Source organism: Vicugna pacos, chromosome 8 (assembly GCF_048564905.1).
Source record: "Vicugna pacos chromosome 8, VicPac4, whole genome shotgun sequence".
In the NCBI taxonomy this organism is placed as follows: Eukaryota; Metazoa; Chordata; class Mammalia; order Artiodactyla; family Camelidae; genus Vicugna; species Vicugna pacos.
Window position 1 is genome coordinate 23,864,824 of NC_132994.1, and position 19,616 is coordinate 23,884,439.

Genomic DNA, 19,616 nt, shown 5'->3' on the forward strand with positions numbered 1-19,616 from the left:
GCCTGTTGCTTTGTGGCCCATAAGCTTTTGTCCCCTTCCTAGGCTCTGGGAATGTGTTTCTGTCTCCTTTTCTTCAGAAACGTTCATCCACTCTCCTTCCACTCTGTGCCACCAAAATTCTCTCTCTGTTTAGAACAAGAGCTGATACAAATTGGATTATACTTCTTAAGAGTAAATAAAATTATACATAGAAATTATTGGAAGTGACTGGATATTGAAGTTGCAATACAGGCTATTCTTATGAATTATATTTTAAAGTAAATTTGACTACTCGAAATACAAATTCATATTTGGTTAACCTCATTGTCCTGTCACAATGTTTACATAAAAACTTATTTCTTAGCATTTATGGATGTTATTCTTACTTTTGAATATATATAATGTAGAAAATACACACATATTCACACATACTAATATAAATATATATAAACACACATACATATCTTAAATCAATATGTATTAAATTATATATATATATATATATATATATATATATATATATATATGTATTTCTCATTTAAGAGTACAGTTACAACTATCCTTCAGAGACTATTTGGACATTTGCTTCAAGCCCCTAGGTAACAAATCCTTCCAGGGTTGCTGTATAAAGAACCCTGCATTTTCTGTAGATTTCTAGTGCCAAGTGTGGGGGAAAGTTATGCAGGTCTTAAACCTCTCATTGAACACTAGCTTAATAAGGTTTGTTTCTCTTTGTCTTTGTTGTGCACTCTGCTTGTGACACTTGGTGGGATGACTCAGAAAAATATTTTGATTAAAGTACACAGCAGTCTCTCAATTTTAAATTGTGCTCCACATGATAGAGGATAACTTCTCAAAACTGAACCAAATTAAACAGACATTAAATAATTAATGTATGTGAGAATGCCTAAAATAGAGCCAATTTTTCAGTCCCTGTTTACTTAACCCAGGTAGAAATTCAAGGAGGGGATATTATAGCAAGGATGGTCCTAGCTCTGAAGTATTTTTCTACTCCACCATGAGTGTTGTCCAGGAAGAGACTGAAATTCAGAGGGCTCAATGGCTGTTCAGGTTCACACGCTTGTGGTGAGAGTTAGAGCCTGGGACATGCATTGTCCAGCCTGGCAGGCTCTCCACGTGCCCTACTAATTCCCTGGATGCTGGTGTCAGGACAGGATCATACCACATGAATTTGTACATCCTGATTTGCCATGAAATAGATCCAGAAAACTTTTTGGCCCCAAAATATAACAGAAAGATTGAATAAGCAATCCAAAACATTTCGCAAGTTAAAATCCTATAGAGACAAATGTGTGTTCTCTCACTCTTTCTCCCAGTGAAAACAGACAGGTGGTATATATAGACTAGAAAGCCAGGAACTTGGCGTATTTCTGACTTGTGAGCTCTCATTGCCAATCCCCATTCTGACAGCAGCTCGTTAAAGATGTTGGGCAAGCTATTGTTCTCTGTAGGAGAATGTCCTCATTATGCAGAGAATCCTGAACACAAACCTGGCGAAGAGGCACCAGGCAGCTGCAACCATTGGCACTGGTGACTCCTTCCTTCAGGAGACAGTCTCCTCAGACACAACATTCTCCTCCTGTGATTCTGTGACTCTGTGTCATCCTCATTTGGAGTATCCTTATCTGACCCTCACCTCTGGCACTCCTGAAGAAGTCTGCTCGCTTCTCAGAATTCTTTTCCTGCCCGCCCTTCTACTATAAGCACTTCCAAAAACTCTACTCACAACGTTCTTCTCTAGTCTCTCTGCCACAAAGGCTTCTTTGGTGAAGTTGATCCATCATATCCATTCAGGTTGTTCCAAGTCTGTGTGTTTAGTACTTCAAACTTTAGTATCTCTTTATATGTGTTGTGGGTAGAATTATGTCTCCCTCCAGGTTTGTAGGTTGAAGTCCTACACTCCAGTGGCTCAGAAGGTGACCTTATTTGGGAATAGGGTTGTTACAAATAGAATTGGTCAAGATGCAGTCATACTGGAGAAGGGTGGGCTACTAATTCAATATGACTGCTGTCTCTATAAAAAAGAGAAATTTGGACAGACAAGTGAGAATGCCATGTGAAGGTGAAGACAGAGATGAGGGGGATGATCCTACAAGTCAAAGAATGCCTCAGATTCCCAGGACACCACCAGGAGCTAGGCAAGAGGCATGGGGCAGATTCTCTCTCACAGCCCTCTGATGGAACCCACCATACTGAGACCTTGATCTTGGACTTCCAGCCTCCTGAGCCCTGAGACAATACCTTGCTGCTGTGTAAGCCACTCTTTTTGCAGCATATTTTTACTGTAGCCCTAGCAAACTAATACAGTATCTCAAACACTAGTACATAGTCACCGAATTTGTTTTCCTCTTCCTCTTGGGTTCACATCTAGGTGAGGTTTCCAGCCAACCTCATACTTAAGTGACTGTTCTGGTCAATGGAATTTAAGTGGAAGCGATCAATATCTTTTTCAGATCTGGTCCACAGACATGTCCTCTTGTGATCTGCCCTGTTCTTTTCCCTTTCTGTCTACTTGGAATGGGGAACACCTCCAGGACAACAAAACTGTTTATTGAAGATGGAGGAGCTACAAGATGAAAGAAGCCTTAGTCCTTAGGTTCTATTCTCTGTAGAAGGGCAGCCTGACCAGACTACCACTGTAGACTGACATAAGCAAGAGTGAGCATGAGTGTATGAGGTCACTGAAAATGAAGGGTTTCCTTTAGAATAGAATCTAGCGTTATTCCTTTTATCTAACACATTTATTCTCTCCTTGCATTTCTCTGTTTTAACTTAATCTGAGTGACCAGAAAACATTTTAGATCAAGTATCCAAAAGAAAATTCAACATCTAAGCGCTTTCATGATCAGACACCCTCCATATTTCATATCTCATTCAATTGGCTGTCCTCCCTGAACTTGCTAATCACCTATCTTTGAAATTTTGAGACTATTCCCTTTGTCATCATTTCCCCTGTCCTCACAAATCTCCTGCATATGCAAGATTCATGGATACTCCATCCCATGTATCTCTGGATATTTGCATGCATTCTTTAATTTTACCATTCATGCTTAGATCCATTATTTTTTGAAGTAGTAATATAGTTATTTCCTATCTAGCCCTCCTTTCGAAAAACTTACCCAGTCTAATATTTATATGCCCCAAAATCATTGGCTTTCAAACTGCTAATTATGACCTAATTCTGATCCTTACAATGAAGTTAGTGGATCACAGACATCATTTAAAAATGAGATTGAATAAAATGAAGAAAATATAGAACAAAATATCATAGCACAAGTGAAAATACAACTGTCATAAGTATGTATATGTAATTTTATGAAACATTTTTATGAGATGTGTATATGTATACATATATATATATGGCAGGTGGTGAGGTAAATATATTTCTTGCTGTGACTCTCTGTCAAAAATAAGCATAGCTTATATGCTACGAATATACTAACATTTAAATGGTACAGTATACTATGTCAATTCCAATCTAAAAAGAAATGTAAGTGAACTCCTAGAGCATTTCCACTTTTTAAGATGAACTTTAATATTTTCCAGCATACACAAATTCTACCCTCCACCATAGCTGGATTGTTCGCTGTTTCCTTTGTACATCTTCATGTTTTTGCCTCCAGACATTTACTCAGGCACTTGTTTGGGATGAAATCCATTTGTATAATTCTATTTCTTTCTCTTTTTTTTGTAATTGAAGTATAGTCGATTATAATGTGTCAATTTCTGGTGTACAGCATAATGTCCCAGTCATGCATATATATATGTGTGTGTGTGTGTATATATATATGTGTGTGTGTGTGTGCGTGTACACACACACATACACACACATATTCATTTTCATATTCTTTTTTCATTAAAGGTTATTACAAGATATGGAATCTAGTTCCCTGTGCTGTACAAAAGAAATTTGTTTTTTTAGTCTATTTTTATATGTAGTGGTTATCATGTGCAAATCTCAAATGTATAACTCCATTTCTATACCACCAGCTAACAAAGCTTTCAAAAGCTTGCATGTGATACAACCTTCATGCAGTTTTCCCTGATATCCTAAAATATCCCAAAATAAATGATGTCCCTTGTGTCTCTTAACATCATGAGAACATTTTGGACTTCTAACCCAGCATTTCTCACATTCTGTCTAACATGACTGCCTTCTAGGTACTTGCCCTATCATGTACACTTTGGTACAAGAGAAAGATCTTAGCCTAGCATTAAAAATATTGCTGAAGCGATTGCTCCGTTGTGGTCTTATGAATATAAACACATAATACATTTTGCTAAATATTTGTGCATCAGTGGGTGACTATCTCTTAGGTTTATTAAATGTACTGAATTAGAAGTTGCCCTGATTCTGGATTGACTGAGAAATACAGGTAATAAATATATTTATAAAATACAAAATGCAGAAAATTTAAAAAATAAACAGTATTTTAGTAGATACTGTTATGTTACAAATTCCAAAAAAAAAAAAAAACAAGCAAACAAAAAACCTGCTGCTAATGCCCAGATCTGACCTAAATAATGTAGGCAAATGGTTGACCAGCTCAGGTTCTGAATGACTGCTGCTTGAGGACACTGGATATGCTGAGCAACATCAGAACTATCTTGAATTTCCTAGAAGACCCGCAGCAGTGAACTCACTCCCTCAATGCTCCTGCCTCTCAATGGGAGAGCATATAACATATCTTTGGAAATTTTTTTCCCCTGGTTTAGTACCCTGGTCAATGCCTACCATATTACTAGAGACTGAGTTTCTCGGAGCAAATGCACATATGAATAAGTTTCCTCAAAGGAACTTAGAGTAACTTGAGAAAACAAATATAAGTACACATAAAATAATGAAGTAAATAAATTTTAGGAACAGGCAATGAACATAACTGTGAATATACATAGTAATGGATAGTCCCCAGTTTTCAAAACTGGATAGGGACCTCATTCAAAAGTAGACAAGGATGACCATCACTGACAAGTAAAACGGAGATGGTGAAGAGTAAAGATAGTCAGAGATCATGTGCCTCTCCCTTGAAAATTGCTTTTACACCTCATTCAAACTTTGGTGTACAGAGTTACTCCCGCATCTGAAAGGTGATGGTGTTGCTGGGTGAATTTTCTGATTGACTTCTATACTACGGAATGTCTAAGCCCATATTAAATCTCCAGATTCCAATATGCTCTCAGTCATAACCTGACTTGACTTTTGAGAGCTGAATCAAAACTTGATGTCCTTGAAACAGAATTCCTTTTGCTTTGGCAGTACTTTTCTATGCTATAGTCATGGCTTACAATAAATTCAGAGTCATTCTCTGTTTCAGAAGCTAATTATTTTTAGCATACATTCTGAAATCAAGTGCAAATGGTGTTTCTCATTTCCAATTTCTGGAAGTTAAGAGTCTTTGTGCTAATTGGATAGGTGAGTACTTAAACTAATATAGGTAATGAAGTTTAAAATATTCACCTCAGAATCCAGTGAAAAATTATATCATTCGTGTCTCTTCAATATTCAAGGATCTGATAATATTAAATTTCTACAGCGTAAAGAGTGTGCTATAACCACAGAAATTAGAATAGTTTTAAATATATCACTGTGAGTCAACCAAGAAAAATAATGTTTTAGGCAGATCTAACCAAAATGTATTTTCATAATCAATGACCTGCATCTAATAGTTTAAAGAATAACAAAACATACTAAAGCCATTTTTATATAACACTAAAAATTAGATAAGGGAAGACAACAATGCCAATTATAATAATATTCAAAGTTAAAGGAACGACTAGTCTATGTTATGATCAAGCAGAAGACATAGAAATATATATTAAATAACAGATAAAACCACCCATAGTATTGTAATTTAAGTGAAAATTAAATGAAATTTTTCTGAGATTGATATCTGAGGTGTTGTTACTGAGGCAATAACTGAGTGTGTTTCTAAGGCACTACGTATCTCTTAAGATTCATATTAAACATTCTACATGTTCTCACATCTCACTATTATACAAGAAACTAATATTTAAAACATTGCAGATAAGCCTATTTTGGGATATGAAAAGAACTATTTGATCATTTTTATCAAAAGAAAGATTTGGCCTATATGAAATTAATGTGAAAGTTTATTGCATAATAAAAACAACTCACATTTTTGAGGATGTACTATATGCCAAGCATATTTCCAAGCTCCTTACAAGTATTTGTATATTTAATTTTATGACAATTTTATGCAATAGATAGCATGCTCTTATAAGATGTAGGCTGAGAGCTCTGATCTGGGGGCTGATTCTACAGTCATCACTTCCAAACACCCAAGGCTTTTCTGCCCACTAATACGTGATGCTTCTGTCCTGTTAACTGACAAGCACAAACTTGACTAAGACCTTTCAATGTCTGGTACATAATGTCCTCAGTGCAAATTTGATTTAAACATTTTTATTTCCTTTTTCCTTATTTTGAGCCTACTTTCATCTGAATGCTCACCACCACCACCAATAACAAAAGGCAAGTCTGATTTCTGTAATTGTCTTTCCTTTTTTTTTAAACAATTTCTGTTTGAGACCAAGGGTGGACTTGAGAGGCACGATGGGAAGTGTATGAGGCAGGATGAGCAGAGATTAGAGTGGAGAAGATCTTACGTGAACTTTCTGCGTTATGAGCTGTCTTCATAGCCTTAGGTGTGCCAGATGACTCCTTCTCTTGTGGATTCTTTAGAGTCATTCGTTGGGAACGTCATCCTATGGATCTTTTGACCTGGGGTATGAATCCCTTTCCGGTAGTTGCTTTCAACTCTTCCCTTAGCTTCTAGGGAGGGTTAGGGTTAGGGTTAGGGTTAGGCATGATTCCACTCCTCCAGCTGATGTTATTAGGCAGGATTTAATAGGAACCCTGCTTGTCCTCTCCCACACACACCCTGTACCTACTACACAGAAAAGATTTCACATCCTTTGCCTTGAGTCTGGGATTACAAGCCCAAGTCAATACTGTAGCCATCTCAAAGTGATCCCAAAGGAAGAGATCTCTCCACTTTCAGAGTAGTCAATCCATCTTTTCTTCTCTCGATCTCTGTGGAAGTCAGGTGCTTGTCTTCTGTGTTGCCTCACTTCAAGAAACGTATTTCAGAAATCTGAGTGGTCCCGTTGCATTGCCAACCTGAGGCAAAGGAGATGGAGCCCCTTCCTCTTCTTGAAAATTCATAGCCTGCTGTCTCCAAAAATCCCTCCCAAATTCTCTCTACTCATCACTCATATCTACTCTTGTAACTTAGATCTTGTATAAATGGTCTACAAATAATGAACCCCATTTTTGTCATTTCCTTTGTAAATTCTATATGTAAAGACTTTCTTACATAATCTTCTGTCAGATAGCTATTATATTTGTATTTTAACCAATATTGAGGTACAAAGGTTCTGTCTAGCCTCCTTTTAATATTTAGATATCAATATATGATATTAAATTATAATTTATTGCATGTTATATATGCAGATGTTTTTATATACATTATATATCTAATATGTGCTTTTATTATATATGTGCATATAATATATATATAAAAATATGTGCTTTTTCAGAATAATGTTTTCTTCCTAAAGATGGCATTAGAAATAATTTAGGGTAAGAATCATTCTTCAATGAGTGCAGTGTGGATTGTCAATTTTTAGCTGGCCTCTGCTGGTTTCTTAGTAAACCAGTGCAGCATAACACCTTAGGTTAAGGATCTTGTTTGTCAGATGGATGTACCTGCTATAGAACATATCCTAGTATTTTGCTGAAGGTATGTTTTTGCAAATGTTTCAGTATTTGTTTTTGTGGGTTTGGAGAGATTTCACATCTAGTGAGTGCACATCATCATTATCACATAAAAAAAAGATACATACTTCTATTCCTTTGTCTCAATTAATAGATAATCATTATTTAATAATATTTTTCTTAAAAATGAAATGTTTCAAGAATTCTTGAAATTATATTGAGTGATAACTCCAGGTTTATGAAGATCAGATAGGTAATTCTAGGCACAGTCTATTAATTATCAACTCAGTTTCACTAACCACTGTCGTAGTGATAATCATTAAATCATTAAATAGTCTTAAAGTTGTTTTTTTTTTTAATTCTTATTCACACTTTAGTTACTTTATACCCACAATAGACTATTAATCAAAGCAGGAGGCCTAAAACACCCTGATATAGAAATATGACAAGATAATGAGGAACATTGAAATTAATAATTATGGAAAACCACTTAGATTTTGACCGCATGTGTAAATTACATTCCTCTGATACAATTTTTTTGACAGTACATAAAAATATCCCCAGTAAATGAAAATTAAGTAAAAGTAACAGAATACTTTCTAATATTTATTTCTAATTTAGTATTAATTGGGATCTAGACTCTGTCATCAAAAGTTATAAACAGCAAATACTTATAAACAGAAATCAGGAATCTTCTCATCTATGTCATTATTTAGAATAGAAACTTCTTAATTTAAAAAATAACTTATTTAATATTTTCAAAGTATGATATGTAAGAATTCTAAAATCTAATGGCTATTCCTGTCACTTTTTTTAGATGAAGAAGAAAGTTCTCACTTTAAGATTTAGTTTAGAAAAAGGCACAAATGTACTTATTTACAAAGCAGAAACAGATACAGAAAATAAACTTATGGTTACCAGGGGGAAAAGAGGGTAGGAAGGGATAAATTGAGAGTTCAAAATTTGCAGGTACTAACTACTATATATAAAATAGATATACAACAGGTTTTTTTCTGTACAGCACAGGGTACTATATTCAACATCTTGTAGCAACCTATGATTATAAAGCATATGAAAATAAATATATGTATATGTGTGTGTGTATATATATATGACTAAAACATTATGCTGTATACCAGAAATTGACACAACATTCTGAACTGACTATACTTCAATAAAAATCAAACAAACAAAACAAAACAAAAGATTCAAATTTAGGGGGTTTTTTTTGTTTCAAGTTCTGTAACAGGCCAGACTCATCTAGTTCAGTTGATTCCACTATTGGTTTCCCAGCAGAAGTCAAGCAGAGCTAGCAAGTAGAGGTTACCACTTTCATTTGTGTTTATTCCCTTTTTAATAGGAAGAAGTATTGGCAGATATGCCTTATTTCTTAGCCTAATAAACCAAATGCATTCCCTATTATTTCTAATAATTGATGTACACGCTGTGCCCTCAAAATTAAAGATAAAATTAGAGAAGAATATAGCTGATTTATAATATGAAATATTCCAAAGTTAGATTTTAAGGTAAAGTGTACAAGTATTAGTGATTAAAAACATAGCACCAAAGTCAGTAAACAGATTTATATAGAAATAGGCAGATAGTGTTTACAAGTTGAAAATTTCCTTCAGTTTGTACTTCAAGAAAATAGTACGTAGAAAGAAAGAAGTTCTTTAATTTTATTTCATCTTTCAAAATAAAATTCTATAATTAAATTCAACCCCCTAAATAAATTGTACTACCATCCTAAGTTAAAAAAAAGTGTTCCATTAACTGCAGGTGTATTGCAACAGAAGCCTAAGGCATAAACATTGTAGCTACAAATGTAAAGTTTCGCCTTATTTCCTTTTTTATTATAACTTAAATAATAAAGAAAAGCAATGTATTTGTAAGTGTTACTGTTTTGGAAATATTTACATTGTTTTATCTAATGTATATTAACTTAATGAGCCTTTCATTTTGTTGTCATTTATGTATAAAAAATAGAACAAAAATGTTGTTTAAGAATATACTTTAGACATAGTTTGGGCAATTTGTATATCATCTCTCATGTAAATAAAATCGTAATTTCACATTTTGATTTATTTCTATAGCCTTTTTGTGACAGAAGCCATATGATAGTGTGAATCTTAATAGAAAGTAATGTCTGCGTAACAAGTCTGATAGCTGAGGGAACATTAAATTCAAATCCCATATGGACCAGAGAGAATAGTTTGTGATATACAAATCATAATTCCATTTTTAAAAGATAAACAATATGGATTTTAAAAAATCATTTAGTTAGCTAAGAGTAAATACTAGTTTCTGGTGATGGAATAGAAACTTTCATCTATTAGTTATCTAGAATAAACTTTAAAAGTTATCAGATTTTGTGCTTTTATTTCCATGCCTTAACAAATTAATCAAAGTATTTTGAGTAAAATATTTCATTAATTTTGGTTTTTACATACTTATTAAATCTCTTACTCTACCAGGTGCTGTAGAAGCTTAGTATTTTCATTAAAGTGGTTCATAATGCAGTGAAGAGATAGATGTGTATAAACCAATGAAATATTATCATCTTCCAATAAAATAACAGCATATTTGAAGAACAGAATAAATGATACGAATTTACTAGAGAAGGTTAAGAGGAGGACTGGAGGAAAATTTGGAAAGGAGAATTTGAGTGGTAACTTCAAAGATTAGCAAGAATTTTCTTTGTTATCAAGGGACTATAAAGAGGAGAAGGAAAAGGAGAGAGGGACGGAGAGGAGATGGGCTATAGGCCAACTGTAGGGGAAGATGTGCATGGGTTAGAGGTAATGTTAACGCCTGCTACGCTAAGGAATTCAGAATTTGGTAATGTAGTCATAGAAATCCACCAACAAATTTTGACTGAGAATAGTTACACCTTCAAATAGAATTGTATTTGACATGTATGAAATCAGAACTGAAAAGGCAATGAGAGAGCACTTGCAGTAGTTCATAGAAGAATGTATGAATGTCTGATCTTGGACGAGGTGGAGAGGCTAGAGTGGAGAGAAAGGCTGAGATGCTGTTTGGGGCAAGAGAAAGTTTGTAGATAAGAGATACAGCTGGTTCTTTTTAAAATTTTTTTGTTGGGGGAAATAATTAGGTTTATTTATTTTATTATTTCTTAGTGGAGGTACCAGGGGTTGAACCCAGGACCTCGTGCATGCTAAGCAGGCTTTCTACCACTGAGCTATATCCTCCCCCCAATACAGCTTGTTTTGAATAACCAAGAACCTTTTTTTTTAAAAAAAAATCTTAGACAAGTTTTTAAATGTCTCTCTCTCATCTCTTAACGTATCATTAGGTTGTTGTAAAAATTAGTATCTTATCATTGTTTGGCAGTTTTTAGCTTTGAATTCTTACACATATATCATTAGACTTATACCTAGGTGTTTGATGTCTTCTGATATGATTTTAAATGGTATTTCTTCAAAATATTACTTGCCAAATAATTCTTGCTAGGGTGAAAACTCAACTGAATTCTGTATAATGAAATTGTGTCCACCAGTTTGTTAAATTCAAACTAATTTAATAGTTTATTGGTAGGGTTTTTTTTTTTTTGAATTTTCTACGCTCACAGTTTTATCATCTGCAAGTCAGAATGGCTCTACTTTTTCATTTTCAGGCCTTATACTTCCTTTTTCTATTTTGTACTTAAAAATTGACTAGAAATTTCTGTAGAATAATAATAGGTCCTGTTTTTCTTCTAACCTAAACTCTATATAGCACCTTCTCCAGAGAGCCTAACTTTTGTTTACTCCTCTACTAAAATATTGAGTTCACTTTGATTCATCCTTCAGTGTTATCTTCAATTTTTATAACAGCACCATGCATATTCTTACCATACATATAGTATTCCAGTCACCCCATTTGGCCTGTATTTATCACTTCAGAGTAGATGGTTCCTAAAACAAAGTGTTTTTCCATATTTATAATTAAATCTCCAATGTCCAGGATAATGCTTAATACAAAATAAGTTTTGGTGAACTTCTAGTGTAGAATGAATGTGGATCACAGAACAGTTATTTGACATGCATGTGATAGGTTGCAAAAGAAAGCCATAAATTATTCATATCCCCTTTGCTTTTCGAAGCCTCTCTCAGCAAGAAATGGAGTGTGTTTCTCAATCCCATCCATCTGGGTTTGGCCCAGTGACCTGCTTCCCTTAATGCAACATTAGGGGACAGGACTTAAGCAGAACCTTAATAAGTGCTTACACAACAAGGCTTTCTCTTTTACTACCATTGATCAAGGTCTACGTTACATTCAGTTTTTGTGTGATAGTAAATTTAAATACTTGTATAAGCCAAAGGGTTCCTATAGTATTCTTTTATATAAGTCTTCCTCTTTGCGACTGAGTAAAGCCAAAGATCAGGCACAGGAACTAAGTTTAGCAAATAATCTCTGTCTAATTTAAATTGTGTGACTCAAGGGATACAAAATGATTATAGTTCATTCTTTTTAATGGTGCAGTGTAGGTGACACAATTGAATTCTCCTCTTAAGAGCTTCCTATGCTACCTGATCCCCAAGCTTGGTTCTTGATTTGCCTGATATTAAAGTTAGAAATTTTGCATAATTTTTCTGATTTGGGATTGCCATGCCCTTCTAGGTCTCCTGTGAACATAAGGTGTATGACTCAAAGACAGAGCCTGCTTCAGGTCATTTTAGGTACTGTTCAGTGGGTTCTTGAGAGTGAGAAGCTACAAGCAGAAAGAGGCTGAAATTGTCTTCATGTGCTCGGAAGTTGAGGAAAGAGTCACAGGTACATTACTTGAGAGTAGAAAAGTACTTGCTCAGGTCAGGGGAAATGGAAGGGTTATGGGTTTATTAGGGAAACTGAATAGTTGACAGAAGGGAAGAAACCAATTTCAGGATCTATAAGGGCTCAGAGACAGGAAGCCAGGAAGTGAAATCAAAGCTGACCAGGCCCATTCTCCATCCTTTCCCAATTGTTTTCCCTCTATTTTTCAGAAGAGAGAAAAATAGGTAGCTGGTGGGGGTAGAAATGAACCTGGAAAACAAAGCATAATGAGCAGAAGAGCCAGGCTGCAGGCAGCCTCCCAGCCTGAAGCAGGTCTGAGCTGGGAAAAGATAGAAGATTTAATTCTAGGCCAGATTTGATGTTTCAATTACTATTTGGGAATTGGTTATTCTAAATTCCTGAACTGAGGGGTGAGCTTGTTTATTTAAAGCAAATGGGAACTTTCATTTCACCAATGAGAAGGAAAACATGGAATCTGTCTTAGTTCTCTTTCTGGATATAATTATCCCAGTGGAATATCATCTAAAGGAAGGTCAGATATAAATGTATTAAGATTAATTATGTCACAAATCTTGCTTGTTCAGCACAAAGTACCATTAGGAATTCTTGCGTATGTTTTCCTCCAAAATGGAATAATTTTGTTTTTTTCCCTAAAGAAGACTTGGTGATGTTACAGGTTATCAATCATTTTGTTTAATAATAAAAACATATGTGTTATCCATTTCTCTTTGAGTACAAAAGAGAGAAAATGAAAGTAAAATTATAAGCTTCTCCAATAAATAGGTAACATTAGATGCTTGTCACTCAACTATTTTTAGGACCCATTCCCTGCACACCCCCTACCTTGCTCCAAATCACAGGGGACTAACCCAGCAAACTAGGTGTTCATTCATGAATTAGATGCTGGCTGGAGTCGGCCAATGGGAGGCTCTGGTGGAAGAGAGTGAGAAGGGAGCGACCAGTCATTTCTTCCCCCTTTCCCTGACTGGTGGGGCAGTATTAGGAGCAGCCTTCATGTCTCCTCTTTGGATTCAGCTTCCACTGGTCAGACTCGCTTCTGTGTTCCCACTACCTACTGCCCCAGCCCCTTCCAGGGGGCCTTCCAAACTCTGATGACACAAATCTTCCATTTGAGTTATTTCATTATATTCTGTCTGAGTTTTTAACATTTCAATTTGTAATTAGTTCCCCATACTAATACCTCGGTACTGAACTACCTAGCATGAGTTTTGTTTCATTGGCTGGGCTCAGACTCCTAACACCATTGCTAATTTTCTGGGAACTTACTTTAGGAAATCTGTATTTGTTCTTTTAGTAGCATATATAGTCTAAATAATAACTCATCCTTCCCTACTTTTTGGAGATCTAGATCAACTTGGCCCTGAACTCTAAAGCCAGATCTTCCCCGCTAAATTCTTGCCTGCACGCTCGCTCGCTCATTCCCTTCCCTTCCCTTCCCTTCCCTTCCCTTCCCTTCCCTTCCCTTCCCTTCGCTTCCCTTCCCTTCCCTTTCCCTCCCTTCCCTTCCTTCCTTCCTTCCTTCCTTCCTTCTTTCCTTCCTTCCTTCCTTCCTTCTTTCCTCCCTTCCCTTTCTTTCTTTCTTTTCTTTTCTTTTCTTTTCTTTTCTTTCTTTCTTTCTTTCTTTCTTTCTTTCTTTCTTTCTTTCTTTCTTTCTTTCTTTCTTTCTTTCTTTCTTCTCTTTCTTTCTCTTTCTTTTTCTTTCTTTCTTTCTTTTTCTTTCTTTCTCTTTCTTTCTCTCTTTCTGTTTCTCCATCTCTCTTTCTCTCTGTAACATTAGCCATGAACATAAAATTAGTCTTATTGCTTATCTTTGATGTATTTTCTCTGTATCCTAATTTATAATGTTGCCAATTATAATGGTCAGATTCTAAAGAAAGTGTGATCAATCTCCATCTCAATGAGATTTTGTCTAGCTCATGTATTGTAATGACTTGTTCTATATATAATTCAATGTGATGGTGTTTGATGAGTAATAGATCGGATCTATTATATACTTTGACGATTTGATGCTTCTTTCTCTCTTTTTTCTTTTTTATAAATTCTTGGGGTTTAGAAATTATATATACTCATGCATCATTTAATCGTCTACAAATAAGCAGATTAAAAGTGTGACTTTAGATCTAATTACATAAACTCTTCCCTCCTCCACCACTCAACAATTTTATACATTCAAGAATGTAATCACCTTAAATATTTTGTTTATATTTAACATCCTCACTTCATATGAACAGATGGCAAAATCTAGAACAGTAAAGAAGACAAAAGATTATTCTGTAGAGAAGATGCATTAACAGAAAAGTTATAAAATAACAAAAAAGAAGCATTACCATTTTAACATTAAAAATTCAAGGGAACACCTAGGCACACTTTGAAAGACATACTAATATTTAGTAGAGTCATAAACATTGCTTTTGAAAGGAAGGAAACTCTTCTACCAAATGACATGTTAATCCAATAGAAGTTTAGTATAGTAGAAATATAAATTGAAAATGCAAAAGAAGTATTGCATCCTAATAAAACTCTGTATAGAGACTTTATTTTTTAAGTCTATTTATTAAAAAAAAAGCACAAGGGAGACTATATTATTATCTTCTGAAGGTGATGTGGGAGTACCTTGTTTGCAATAAGATCATAGGAAATTTTAAGGGAGGCAGATATGCTACCAACATAACCAGCAAATGAAGAAATCTGGTTACATGCCCAGATGTCTATAATAGCCCAGGAATCACACAGACACCCAAAATACCCCAAAGTAAAGAATTTTGTTTTATAAATTCCATAAGCTACTATGCTGTCACATTCATTTAATTTCCTATGATGAGTAGATACAGTAACGTCATGTTGAAATTTAGGTTAATTGAGCTCTTTTAGACCAGGGATACTCTGTCCTTCATACCTTTACAACTCAGTGCTTGGCACAGTGCTTTGCCGAGAAGTGTCATTTTATTAACTAATAATTAAATGCTAATTTTTGAATATAAAATTAATGTATAGGTGTTATAATAGAAATTTTAATATCTCCTTCTACAGTTGAACTAAGTAAAAAAAATAACTGAAACTAAAAGAATTAGATCAACTTAGGCAAAAGCAGAAAATTGAAGCTAACTTTAATTATTAAGAAAGAGAAATCTGCATCACTGATTTTTTAAAATGTTCTGTTGAAGTATAGTTGATATAAAATATTGTAAAAGTTACAGGTGTAAAATATAATGATTAACAATTTTAAAGGTTATATTCCATTTACAGTTATTATAAAATATTGACTATATTCCTCATGTTGTAAAATACGTCCTCATAGCTTATTTTATACATAATAGTTTGTACCTCTTAATCCCCTACCCATATCTTGTCCACCTGTCTCCCCTCTCCCAACTGGTAACCCCTTATTTATTCTCTGTATCTGAGTCTACTTCTTCTTTGTTATATTCACAAGTTTGTTGTATTTTTTAGATTCCACATATAAGTGATAACATACAGTATTTCTCTTTCTCTGACTTATTTCACTTAGCATAATACTCTCCAAATCTATGTTCCCACAAAGGCAAAATTTCATCTTTTTTTATGGCAAGTAGTCATCTTTTTTATCTAGTCATCTATTGATTGACACTTAGTTTGCTTCCGTATCTTGGCCATTGTAGATAATGCTGCTGTGAACATTGGGGTGCGTGTATCTTTTCAAATTAGTGTTTTTATATTTTTCAGATGTGTATCCAGGAATAGAATTTCTGGGTCATATGGTAGAACATTCTTTGTCTAACACCATATACAAAAGTAAACTCAAAATGGATTAAAGGCCTAAATGTTAGACCAGAAACCATAAAATCCCTAGAAGAAAATAGACAGAATACTCTGACATAAATCATAGCAGAATTTTTAGATTTGTCTTCTAAAGCAAAGGAAATAAAAGCAAAAATAAGCAAATGGGGTCTAATTAAAAGCTTTTGCTTGGCAAAGGAAATGGTCGACAAAATGAAAAGACAACTTAATGAATGAAAGAAAATATTTGCAAATGATATGACCAATAAGGGGTTAATGTCCAACATACATAAACAGCTCATACAACCCAACATCCAAAAAACAAACAACCTGATTAAAAAATGGGCCGAAGAACTGAATAGGTATTTTTGCAAAGAGGAAATGCAGACAGTCATCAAGAAGAGGAAAAGATGCTCAATGTCACTAATCATCAGGAGAATGCAAATCAAAACCACTATGCAGTATCACCTCACACCTGTCAGAATGGCTGTCATCACAAAGAACACAAATAACAAATGCCAGTGAGGATGTGGAGAAAAGGGAACCCTTGTGCACTGTTGATAGGAATGTAAATTGGTGCAGTCACTGTGGAAAAACAGTATGGAAGTTTCTCAAAAGACTAAAAATGGAACTGCCATATGACCCAGGAATTTCACTTTGATTTTCTATGTGACTGTTACTGCATAAATTTATCCATTACAGCTGCACATTTACAAATTACAATGTTCTATGCTAGGCTGAGTTTCCTTTAACTTTAAGAATTTCTTCTAGCTCTTTATGGTGCTTCAACATTCTAGACTCCTACTTCTCTTTGACTGTTTAAACCAAATGAATTGTAATAATATGTTTACACATCTGTCTTCCCCACTAGAACCTAAGAGCAGGACACATGTTCATGTTTTTACACGTAATGCCTGTGATGGATTAAACACTGATGTGTGTTGGCTGAATGAGGCTTCTTTCCTAATGAGGGAGAAACACTTCATTATAGGATAACTTATCTAACCTTAGGTGTAGAAGCAAATAAAAATTCAGGAACATAAGATCAGAAACCCTTGCTTGTAATTTTCACATTTCCCACTCTTCTCTTGATTATTGTGATACTCATATTCACGTCCCACGGCCCCTGTCATAAGCTGGTGAGGAAGTGCTATGATTATGCAAGTTCTTACTTTAAAATTAATAGTAAAATATAAATTGATGCATATTAGGTTTTTACTTTTATTTTTTGAATAAATAAATATTTATATTTGGGTTATTTACTTGGGTAAAAGAGAGCGGTATTTATGGGAGCTTTCAGTTAAAAGGTTTGTATCAAATTTAAAAGTAAACATTCATCATCAAGTTCCTCCATTGCTCTTGAAAACTCCAGTCTCTGTCTCATTAGATGTTATTCTTGTGACCTAATACAGATAAGGGAGAAAAGGACATTAAATGCAAGATCCTTTGACTACTTTTTCGCCAATAGGTTGTGTACAGACACTTTAAAACAACTTCCTAAGGTTCTTCAGCTAGAATGTATGATACTTACACAGTAACAAAGTTCAGTTGTGGTAATCAAACCTTCCCTAAAGTAAAGCCCTTGAGAAACAACACATTTAGATGACACGCAGCTATGTGCGGTCATTATGTAGGCTGCTTAGACCTAGAAAGCAAACTGCAGAGCTTCTGATAAGCTGCTTAGCAAAACCGAGAGTAGAAGCTGTCCCAGCACGAGTGCACCTTTAGAATGAGCGCATATATATATTTGCAAACATTGTCTTACACAGTTTTCAACAACCCTTCAAGATAGGTATTATAATTCACAATTTTGAGGGAAAATTACTTTTAGTCAAAGTTTTTATACTTACTGAAGGTCATGTAGCTAGTAAGCGACAGAACCTGGATTTGAACTTGAAACTGTATGCTTCTAAAAGCTTTTTTCCTCATAGATACTGCATTTACTATATACTGTGGAGCATAATAAAAATGTAAAAATAGTATCTTCAAGATTTAGTTTTTAATTAAAAAAAATTGGGATATAGTAACTGTGTACCTAAATATCCACTGAGTTGTGATTGTTCAGGGCAGAAGAATATGACCTCTTGGAAGGAAAAGTAGGATTTCTCCAGATACAGGTTTCACACTATAAGGACAACATTGTGGCAGGGAACTGGAATTCCAGTCAGAGAGAAGACACGTGAGCAAGGACAGTTAGCTGGAAACAGCAGAGTGTCAAGGAGATGAAAAATAGCCAATACTGACTGTGCAGAGGATAATGCTGAAAAGAATGTTGCAGTCAAAGGACAGAGAGTAAGGACATCAGTTTAAATGGACCCCAACATGGTCTGCTTTGAGCTATAAAATGTCTCATGTTGCACTTAGATCCCAGGGCACCCCTTCTGAATGCTTGCAGGGCTTCCTTGTTTCAGGTATGAATCAAGCTCTTGAACTCAAGCTTGATTCCTACTTTGCTTTCAGACCCAACCTCTGTTTTCTAATGGCCTAAAGCACTTGCATCTTTTCTTTGAAGGAAGAGCTGCAGCCTAGAATCACCCTGTATCCATGGGCCTGAGCAAAACCATCCCTGAACAGCATAGCTAGCAGCCCACCAGCCTGCACTGACATCACTCTGCCAGCCTGCAAGACCCTGCCAGTGTCTGCTACGCACCAGGTAAGTCACTACTAGCTCTTAGTCTTTCTGTGTGTGCAGAATTAGGAGGATATGCTTTGGGTGCAATTTGAAACCATGAAGCACTATACAAGCACTGTACTACCTTCCCCTGGACATAAAGGAAAGGTAAGCGAGGCATCTCTGAGAATTTCCTCTTTCACTCAAACTCTTAAATTTTGATGAAGAGGTTAGACTCAAACTTTTGAACTGAATTTTGAGCACCACATTGTTTTATCACTTAGTTGACTATCTGTTGATTATTTTTATTTAATCCTTTAGATAACAAAAACTCAGAGAGTGAGCTGAGGGACCAGTAAAATATGAAGAGAAAATAAGATCTGTAGTATTGAACAAAATTTAATAATGTGTAAATAAATGGGAACTTATAGGAAGAATGCAAATACCTGGTTGTAAGGTGTAAAAAAATCAGAGTATTTCCCAGCACAATAAGGGAAAACTTCTGATTATTACAATAAGCCAGATATGCTAATTTTGATAAAGAAATCTGAACATGGGACATGTACTTTATCTGTCAATTATATCCTGTGATCAGGTTGAAGCTTTGGCTCTTTACTCGTGATCCTTTTAGGAGTTTTGTGAATTGAGAAGCAAATAGGTTCATCATCAGTGGAGTCTAGAAATTTTAATCTTATCCAAGAGTGATTTGATGTT

General features: G+C 34.9%; 1 long non-coding RNA gene across 6 annotated transcripts in view; it reads left to right on the forward strand.

Annotated features, from left to right (window-relative positions):
- The window catches only part of LOC116281601 (uncharacterized), a 406,927-nt gene extending 387,989 nt beyond the window's left edge, over positions 1-18,938 (forward strand). For all 6 annotated transcript variants that reach the window (XR_012074858.1, XR_012074857.1, XR_012074859.1 and 3 more), the window contains one exon: positions 18,804-18,938. This is a non-coding gene — a long non-coding RNA (uncharacterized lncRNA). The remainder of the gene's footprint in view (positions 1-18,803) is intronic.
- Positions 18,939-19,616: the final 678 nt, after the last annotated feature.